This window comes from Vulpes vulpes, chromosome 4 (genome assembly GCF_048418805.1).
Source record: "Vulpes vulpes isolate BD-2025 chromosome 4, VulVul3, whole genome shotgun sequence".
NCBI lineage: Eukaryota > Metazoa > Chordata > Mammalia > Carnivora > Canidae > Vulpes > Vulpes vulpes.
This window is the reverse complement of record NC_132783.1, coordinates 68,156,705-68,166,537: the sequence shown is the minus strand read 5'-3', so window position 1 is coordinate 68,166,537 and position 9,833 is coordinate 68,156,705. Positions and strand designations below refer to the sequence as shown.

The following is a 9,833-nucleotide window of genomic DNA, read 5'->3' as shown; positions in this document are numbered from 1 at the left end:
GTCTCAAAGAGGTATTTGTACACCCACGTTCACAGCAGCCTTATTCACAACAGGCAAAAGTGGAAGAGGTGTAGCTGGTAGGAGAGTCTGTGTTGTGCGAATGGAGGTTTTTCTCCTTGGATTCCCCTGGAAAGGTACATGTGAGGATCTCTGCTGGAATTAAGACAGCCAGGGGGAAGGTAGCGAGGACAGAGCAGTTTACTGGGGATAGTGCACTCTCAAGGTGGGAGAATGGGCAGGTCCAGAGGTGGTGACCGCCCAGGAGTGAGGGGTGCATTTTCTTTTTATGTTTGCATAGGTTGTGGGTCATAGCTAGGGCCATCTCCCACTGAGGCTTATTTCCAATCCTCTAAAGGGCTCCTCCCACTGGTTGGGAGGGGAGCTTTTGGTCCTACAAGGTTCTTGCTGTAACTGACAATGGCCATCTTGTCACCTGGGGAGGGTTGGGGGGGCAGGGTTGAAACCACATGTAAATATATTATAATAAGCAATGAGTCACCCTGTGAGAGGGGTTGAAGAGGCGTGAGCATGTTCTGCACCTGTTGCTTTTGGTCTGTTTAGTGCAGGGTGTTGGAAGCCATAGGCTAGGGTGTTAAAAGCCAGAAAGTCAGGATGCTGAGCTCTTGGGCTTCAAATGTGTCACCTATATTTCACCACTTTACCCTCCAGTTCATGTCTACCTAACTACGTACTCTACTAGAAGCAACCCAAGTGTCTGTTGATGGACGAATGGGTAAGCCAAATGTGGACTGTATATATTTATATAAAATGGGATCTTGTCCAGTCTTGAGAAGGGAGGAAATCCTGACACATGCTACAGCATGAATGAGCCTTGAGGCCATTATGTGGAGAGACATGCGCCAGTCACAAAAGAATGTGTACACTTATCTGAGATGTTTAGAAGTAGTCAAAATCATAAAGACAGAAAGTAAAATGGTGGTTTCCAGGGTCTTGCGAGAGAGGAAGGAATAGGGAGCTATTGTTTAATGAGTATGGAGTTTCAGTTTTACAAGATGAAAGGAGTTCCAGAGATGGATGGTTGGTGATGATTGCACATTATGAATGGCTTAAATACCCTTGATATATACACTTTGAAATGGCTAAGGGGCGCCTGGGTGTCTCAGTTGGTTGAGCGTCCAATTCTTGGTTTCCGCTCAGGTCATGATCTCAGGGTTGTGAGATGGAGTCCCGTATTGGGCTCCATGCTCAGCAGGGAAACTGCTCAAGATTCTTTCTCTCCTTCTGCCCCTCCCCCGGCTCTCTCTTTCACACACTCGTTCTCTCATATAAATAAATCTTCAAAAAAGAGAAGTGGGTAAGATAGTAAATTTTACATTATGTATATTTCACCATAATAAAAAAATAGGAAAAATTAATGTGCCAATACAATATATAATGTCAATACATACAATGAGCCAATAAATACATAATGAGCCAATACATATAATACAGTCCTTTTTTGCTTAAGCCTGTTTGACTTGGTTTTCTGTCACTTGGAGAAGAGTCCTACTGTATGTATACCTCTTACATCCCATTTCACACCAATCACAACTAATGCTGCTGAACATGAAAGAGCTGCCCACAGCTCCTTTAAAACGTCCCTTTAAGTTGACATCAGCCAATTAATCAATACACTTGGGTATGGTTATTAAACCAGCGACTCCTCCACTTAATTATAAATAGCATATAATCCATATTTCTTTACACAGTCCATAAGCATGTCTTGAAAAATTGTCAAATTTTCCAGACTTACAGGTCCAGCAATGCCACTGAGGAAGAGGAGAATCTTCCAAGTGACTGGTTCTTGAGCTGGTGGTTTTCTCAGCTGTGGCGCTCTCCCCACGCCTCTCTTTCCCTGATGTGAAGGAATTCTTAAAGACTCCTGATGGAGTTTCTCAGCTCTCTCTCAGGTGCCTCCTCCTCTGACAAGACTGGGTCCTTGAGAACCGGAGTGCATACAGACTGATCTTCCTGGCGGCACCTGGACAGAACCAGCCCCGTGTGATGTGAATGTGTGTGTTTCCCAGACTCTGGACCTTCCCAGTTGATTGATGCATTGTGCTTTGTTTGTCTGAGTGATTGGTTGCAAGGCCAACTTGGCATCACTTTAGACTCTTGATATTCAAAGAGTAGCACCACTGGGGAACTTGTTAGAAATTCAGGATTTCAAGCTCCATCCCAGACTTTCTGAATACAAACTGCATTTTAACAAGCTCTCGGGGGGATCTGCACATTACAGTTTTAGTCACATAGACTCGACCTTTCCACAGCAGAAGGCCCTTGGCCGGGTTCTCTCTTACACCGGGGTGAGTAGCGTTCTGTGTGGTCTTCATTTCATGTTTTCTATGATCTCCCTGCATATGTGCTCCTGAGTGGCAGCTCTCGGTTGAAAAATTGATCTTACAATGCCTGAGTTGTTAAACAGAGCAAGCTTTAAAAGTCCCTTGAGCTTGCCCCGCCTTTTCTTTCCCTCAACAGCTCTCACTCTCTGTGACCTTCTGTGTCCTGCTCTTTTTCTCATGTATCTGGACTGTTTTCTTCCCTTCGTGCATGGTACTAGCCAAGTTGCCATCGTTCGCATGCTGTCCTTAGAACCATTGGCTCTATGCTATGCTTTCTGGGCATGTGTGCTTCTTCTTTCCATACCATCCCCTTTCTTCCAAGATCAACTGAAAATGTATTTTTTGAATTATATTTGAGGACCTTTCAAACTCGTAAGATTGCCTCCTCTTCACTGTCTTCCGACCCAAGAACTTTCTTAGCTTTTCTCTGAAATAAGTTTGTGTAATACATGCACATAGTTAAAATGTCAAGTAATGCTGAATTGTTCGTTACAAAAAATATTATAGGTGCTGTAAGTATTCTTTGCCTATGATTAGTATCCCCTCTTACCAGTTTTCTCTAATGCTTAGCTTTATGTTTCTACTTTTTATGCTTAGACTGAAATTTCTTTCATCAATCATAGGTGTTGTTTTTTATATTAGATCGAAGATTTGGCATCTTACATCACTTTATCACCACCTTTGCTTCCTACCCCCTCACTTTCAACCACAGGTTTATCACAATTTTGATGGAATCATTAGAATTATTACTTCATAAATATTGTAAACTCCACATGCAAGTAGCATGTTATGATTGTTATTTCCTTTCCTTTATAATTAATTGTTAATTCTTGATTTAACAAATACATGATTTTCATTTTCTCTAAGGCTTTGATGTACCTATAGCCAGTTCTTGCTTTTCCCACAGCCCCACAATAGTTTTCCACATGATCAAATCAATTAGAATAGTCTTATGATTCTATATACGTGTAGATATTTTTTTCTCATGCCCCCAACAGCCTTTCGATTCAATTTTCCATGTGGTGAGGAAATCTATCAGTTCTAGCCGCGTCCCCTCCAGAGCCCTGTGGCTTCCTGTTCCAGTTTGAACTGATTGATGGCTAGGCCAGCTGCCTGCTGACATTTTGGGGCTTCCCTTCATTATTGCCCTGCACATCAGTTTGGGACCAATCAGAAAACAGAAACCACCTAGTAATGAAAAATCAGGAAGCTTAATATAAAGAATTATTAAACTACTCCAGGAGAATAACTACAATGATGTAAAGAAAATGAAAGAGTGTGCCCTAGGGCTGAGGGGGAGCCCCCCAGGTGGGGCAAACTTGGAAAGAGATCTCCTCATGGGAGAAGGTGTGGTAGCAGCACCCACCTCTGCCCATGGCAGAGAAGTCGGCTGGGCTGCTGGGTCAGAGCTAGCCCACATCTCACCAGGCAAGCAGGAAACCGCCCTCTGGGTGCAAGTGAGCCAAGGATGGAGGTGAGTACACAGAAGGACTTGGGGGCCCCCTGCAGCCTGGAGGCCTGAAGTACAGTCTGTGTGTCAGGAGGGCCAGAGAGATGGTGCCTGGGCCCCAACCAGAATAGCAAAGTCTCTAAGGGGCTCAAGTTCTGCACATGTGGCTGGGGCAGAGCACCACTGATGTTTTCACACAAACATCTGGAAGGGCAGTGCAGCAGGAGCCAGCAAAAGCAAAACACATCAGCTGGAACCAGGAAGAAAAGCTTTCCTCCAGTGCCCTCTACTGACAAAGCATATCCCCATGTTCACAGTGAAAAGAAGAAAGCTTCAAGAGTTGTGTCCATTATAGCAGAGCAGGCACTGAAGGGTGAATGTGGAGCTGAGAGGCTGCGAATGGCTACCTGGCAGCCTAACCCTGGTGCTGCTCAGCTTCCTCACCCACCCTTGCGTGCCCATGAGACTTTCACATAAAACCAAAACCATTCAATATTTCTACATAGAGAGATATGTTCCTCTTTGCCAGAGAAGTTCTCATCTTTCCCCCAAATGAGAAGACACAGAGTCCCAAGAGTTATTGTAGCTGTCACTGGCTGTATTAATTAATCTTCAGATTTAATTATCATTCCATGGAATATTCTGTTACCTAAATGGTAAAGCTAATTTCCAACAACTTGTATAAAAATTAAAATGGGAGGCACAACTGGGTGGCTCAGTCAGTTAAGCATCTGACTCTTGGTTTTGGTGCAGGTCATGACCTCAGGGTCAGGATCCTTTGGTGCATGCAGCTCCATACTCAGTGAGGAGTCAGTTTGAAGATGGTCTCCCTCTCCTCTCTCTCTCTCTCTTTTGCATGGGCGCATACATGTGCCTGGGGTCTCTCTCTTTCTCTAACATAAATAAATAAATCTTAAAAATAACTAAAATAGGAAGGATACAGGAAAAGAAAATGGCTGGTATATGCCAGAAAACATAGGCATATAACAAGTACAGGAAAAATACACAAAGCTTCTACAGAACTCATTTCTATAAGTGGTCAAAGGGTCATGGTGTCTTTGGCTATCTTCTTTCACTGCCCAGTTCATATTTCTCTTGCCCTCCCAGCTAGAGCCTCAGCTGCTCAGGGTCCTTTACCAGGTATTGTGATCCAAGTCTTCATTCTTCAAGGGCCTGAGTCCCTAGTTGTTCTGCATTTGTTGTTGCTACATCATCTTCCATTAAGCTTTACTATTGGCCATGCAATCCTAAGAATGACTCAGTGAATCCCCCTGGCTTCCAGACAGAGTCCTATGTGCCTCTTTTGTGCAGAGGCCAAGTTTACCCTGCTCATTGGGATCCAGCACTTCAGCCAATCAGCATATTATTGTCAGTGTGGTGGACCAGTGGGATGCTGCCCAAGATGACCAGGATCCCTGCAAAACTATATTCTGGCAGAGAGCCGGGCAACTGATTGGCCCTGGGACAGCGCTGGGAAGTTACACCATTGGCCCAATAGTGGCAGATGAAGTGCCAGGTGCTCTGTTGATTTGCTCCAGTAAAGATGTTACACGACACATTTGAAGTCTTACCATTTAATTTAGTTTAGGATGATCCCCAATCACTCTCCAGCATCTACGTAGCTTCTGCACAGGTCAAATAGGTGAGTTAACTGGTGGTGTGATAGCTAGCACTCCTCTTTCAAGTCTTTGATGATAGTATTAATCTCTGCAATTCCACCGGGGGTATAGTATTGCTTCTGGCTTACTATTGTGGCAAGGAGAGGAAATTCTGGGGGTTTCTACTTAGGATTTCCAATCAAAATGTCCCTTGTTGCCAAATATTCAGCAACCAGGGGAATAGCCACAGAGTGAGCTCACTGTTAGACTCCAATTATCAACTGATCACCATAAACCTCTGCTTTTTTTTTAAGATTTTATTTATTTATTCATGAGAGATACAGGGAGAGAGGCAGAGACATAGGCAGAAGAAGCCGGCTCCCTGCAAGGAGCCTAATGTGGAACTCAATCCTCGGACCCCAGGATCATGTCCAGAACCAAAGGCAGATGCTCAACCACTGAGCCACTAAGGTGCCCCTAAACCTCTGCTTTGACTGGTGGGCTACAGTTTCATTTTGAGTGAGCTGATATCAGGCCACACTTTTCTTCTGGAATCCTTAGTAGGTTCTAAAGTTGCACCTAGGAGGCTGGGGAGCTAAAAGAAAAAACGACTAAAAGGCTGGGAAACTGAGCAGAGCTTTCAGCACTTCCATGGGGCAGGAGAGACAAATATTATGACCTGCCAAAGAGGGGAGGCCCTGACAAACCCCAAGGCTTGCAGTTGGGACCCCAAGGGGCTATACCTTGGAAGGAGGGGAAACCTGGAAATAAACCTACTTCCCCAAGATTGAAGGTCTAGCTTCCAATCAGTTCAACCCTTGATTGGATTCAGATCATCTACTCTAACCTGTCTGCAGAATAAAAGCTAATCCTCTCTGGAAATGGATAAAATCCTTCAAAGCCTCAAATTATACATCAGAATTTTTATGCTCAATGTCCAGTACTGAATTAAAAATAAGTGTACATACAATAATGCAAGAATGAAGGCAAAGAATTTTTTTTCGATAACGTTAAGTGAATTGCGTATCTACGTGGTAGAAAAAACCCCACACCACACACAAAAATCTATTCTGTACAGATTGTAGATATAAATGTGACAAGTAAAACAGTACGACTTCTGGAAGACAATGCAGGAGAACAACTTCAAGACACTGAGTAGGCAAAGTAGGCAAAAAAATTTCTTAAACAATCCAGAAAACATTAACCATGAAGAAAAAGATTGATAAAGTATATTATATTAAAATGGAAACTTCTGTTCATTAAATAACATGATAAAAGGAATAAAAAATGAAAGACACAGAGTGGGAGAAAATATTTTAATAATCAGAATGATAGAAGTCTTGATTCAAGAATACAGATTTAAAAAAATTCGGATACATCTAAAAGAATAGGTGGGTAAGGGGATGGGTGAAATAGGTGAAGAGGATTAAGAGTGACGTATTGTCATGAGCACCAAATATAGAATTGTTGAATCGCTATATTGTACCCCTGAACCAAACATCACTCCATATGTTAATTGTATTTGAGTTAAAAAAAGAAATGAGAAAAAGAGTGATTAGTTACATTTTTATATAAAAAGCATTTAATATTTTATATAAGTACTTTTATATAAAAAGTATTTGAATATTTGAGACAAAAAAGAAAAAATAAATAAAAATGAATAGAGGGTGGACTCAACCACACACTTCACAATAGAGGATATTCAAATAGTCAATAAGCCTATAAAAATCTGCTTTAGTCATCAGGAAAATGCAAGTTGAAATTACAATGAGATTCTAATACTAATCCACTGAAATGACCCAAAAGAAGAGGACTGAGCCTATCAAGCAAAAATGCGGATTAATAGAAATACTCAGATATTGTTCTTGAGGGTAAATTGGGACAACTTGGGGAAACTACATGATAGTATTTTCTGAAACTGAATATATGCATATTTTGAGGCTCAGTGATTCCACTTTTATTTTATTTTATTTTTGATTCCACTTTTAGAACGTTTCTATGTCAAGCAGAATAATGGGACCCACAAAGATGTGCACATCCTAATCCTTGCTACCTGTGATTAGGTTACTTTACTTGGCAACAGGGATTTTGCACATGTGTTTAAATTAAGGTTTATAGGAGTACCTGAGTGGCTCGGTGGTTGAGCATCTGCCTTTGGCTCAGGCCATGATCCCAGGTTCCTGGGATGGAGTCCCAGCACGGGGCTCCCTGCAGGGAGCCTGTTTCTCCCTCTGCTTATGTGTCTTCCTCTCTCTCTGTGTCTCTCATGAATAAATAAATAAAGTCTTTAAAAAATTAATTGAGGATCATGAGATGGAGGGGTCTCCCTGGATTATTGAAGAAGGCTTAATATGACACTTGGGTCCTTACAAGGGAGAAGCAGGAAGTCAGATTCCGAACAAGAGGTGTGACAATGGAAGTAGGCACCTACCCGAGTGATGGCTGAAAGGTCAAGGAATGTGGGTAGTCTCTAGAAAGAGCAAAAGGCTAAGAGACTGTCCACTGGACTTTCCAGAAGCAATGCATTGCTAACGAAACCTTGATTTTAGCCCAATGAGACCTGCTTTGGGCTTCTGATCTCCAGAACTGTAACATTATGAATTTATGTTGTTTTAAGGGACTAAATTTGAGATAATTTGTTATATAAGCAAAAAAACAACTAATAGAACATCAAAAGAAATGAGTACATATGTGTACCAGAATACATTCACAAGAATTTTCAAGAGCGTTATTTCTTCAATCTAAATCTGGAAATCATCCAAACATCAATCAACAGTAGAATGGATAAATACATGGTGGTATAATCATTCAATGGAACACCATACAGAAAGTGGAAATAAATGAGCTACTACCATACAAAACAATATGTAATATAGATGAATCCAGGGGGGCTGCTAAATGTTTAACAACTGTCTCTCTGGGGAAAGAAAATCTCTCTATATCTCTGTCTATCTATCTATCTATATCTATATATACATATACTTGTCATAAATTTACTGCTATAAGGACACAATCTTGGATAGGACACAATCTACAAATAATAAAATCTGTAATACTCCTTAATGGAAATTTCACATTGCCAATTGATTCTCAATTTTGTTGATTCTTGCTGAACTCTTGTATCTGTAGCCAGCCTGTGGATGCAATTGACAAGTAAATGTAGCTCTGACATGCATATTACTTGATCATTTTACTTATGTTAAAGAATAAGACAAAAGAAAATGAAGATTTATATCAAGACCTCTCACTTGTCAATAAGGGAGGAGCAACTTCTGTACTAAATTGGATAATCATTTTGAATACTGGAAGAATATTTGTTTTTATTTGTTTCTCACAATATAATTGGCTACAGACACAACACAATTTTAAGGTTAATCTGCATTCTTTTATTATTATTATTATTATTATTCATGAGAGACACAGAGAGAGAGAGGCAGAGACGAAACAGGTTCCAAACAGGGAGCCCGACGTCGGACTCCATCCCAGTCTCCAGCATCACACCCTGGGCTGAAGGCGGCGCTAAACCGCTGAGCTACCCGGGCTGCCCTGCATTCTTTTTTTTTTTTTTTTTTTTTTTAATTTTTTTTAATTTTTATTTATTTATGATAGTCACAGAGAGAGAGAGAGGGGGGCAGAGACACAGGCAGAGGGAGAAGCAGGCTCCATGCACCGGGAGCCTGATGTGGGATTCGATCCCGGGTCTCCAGGATCGCGCCCTGGGCCAAAGGCAAGCACCAAACCACTGCGCCACCCAGGGATCCCTGCCCTGCATTCTTAATTAACATTTTCTCCATCACTTTCTTAAGTCTAGAGAATTAACAGAACAGTAAAATAAAGCCCTAATTTAAAGCATTAGCTAATTTCCATGGTGTAAATACTCCCACTGTGGCCAATTTCAAGCTACCAATGTGACACTGTTGAACACAAGATTGGGAAGAAACACACAATACTGCTCCTTTTTATAATACTTATTCCATGCTGTTACAATTGATATAAATAACCTCATGGATAGATAAAGAGCATAGGTAAAAGCAAAATGTAATTGAATAATTAGGAAGCAATGAGTTTTGAATATTTATTACCTTTGTTTTTAATCTAATTCATTTAATTATGGGTTTTTATCAATTAATTTTTATGTTATGTTTGACAACTGACTTTCAAAATTCCTAAAAATTAAAAAAAATTCCTAAAAAATGAACAATCATCAGCTCTTGCAAGCTGTTATGAAACATACCACCAGACAAACTTCAAAAAATAATATTGAATGAAATCAGCGAGACATAGAAGAATACCTATTGTGTGAGTCCATCTATGTAAAGTACTAAAAGAAGTGAAGCTTAATTATGATGTTAGATGTTGGGATAGTGGCCCAGCTAAGCCCAGTCCAGATCAGCTGATCCCCAGATACATTAATGAACCCAGCTGAAATTAGCAAAGCCACAC

The 9,833-nt window shown here is 41.0% G+C and overlaps 1 long non-coding RNA gene across 1 annotated transcript in view; it reads left to right on the top strand.

Moving 5' to 3' along the window:
- The first annotated feature begins 2,176 nt into the window (after positions 1-2,176).
- The window catches only part of LOC112927418 (uncharacterized), a 36,404-nt gene continuing 28,747 nt past the window's right edge, over positions 2,177-9,833 (top strand). Inside the window, exon 1 of the long non-coding RNA XR_003236528.2 lies at positions 2,177-2,306. This is a non-coding gene — a long non-coding RNA (uncharacterized lncRNA). The remainder of the gene's footprint in view (positions 2,307-9,833) is intronic.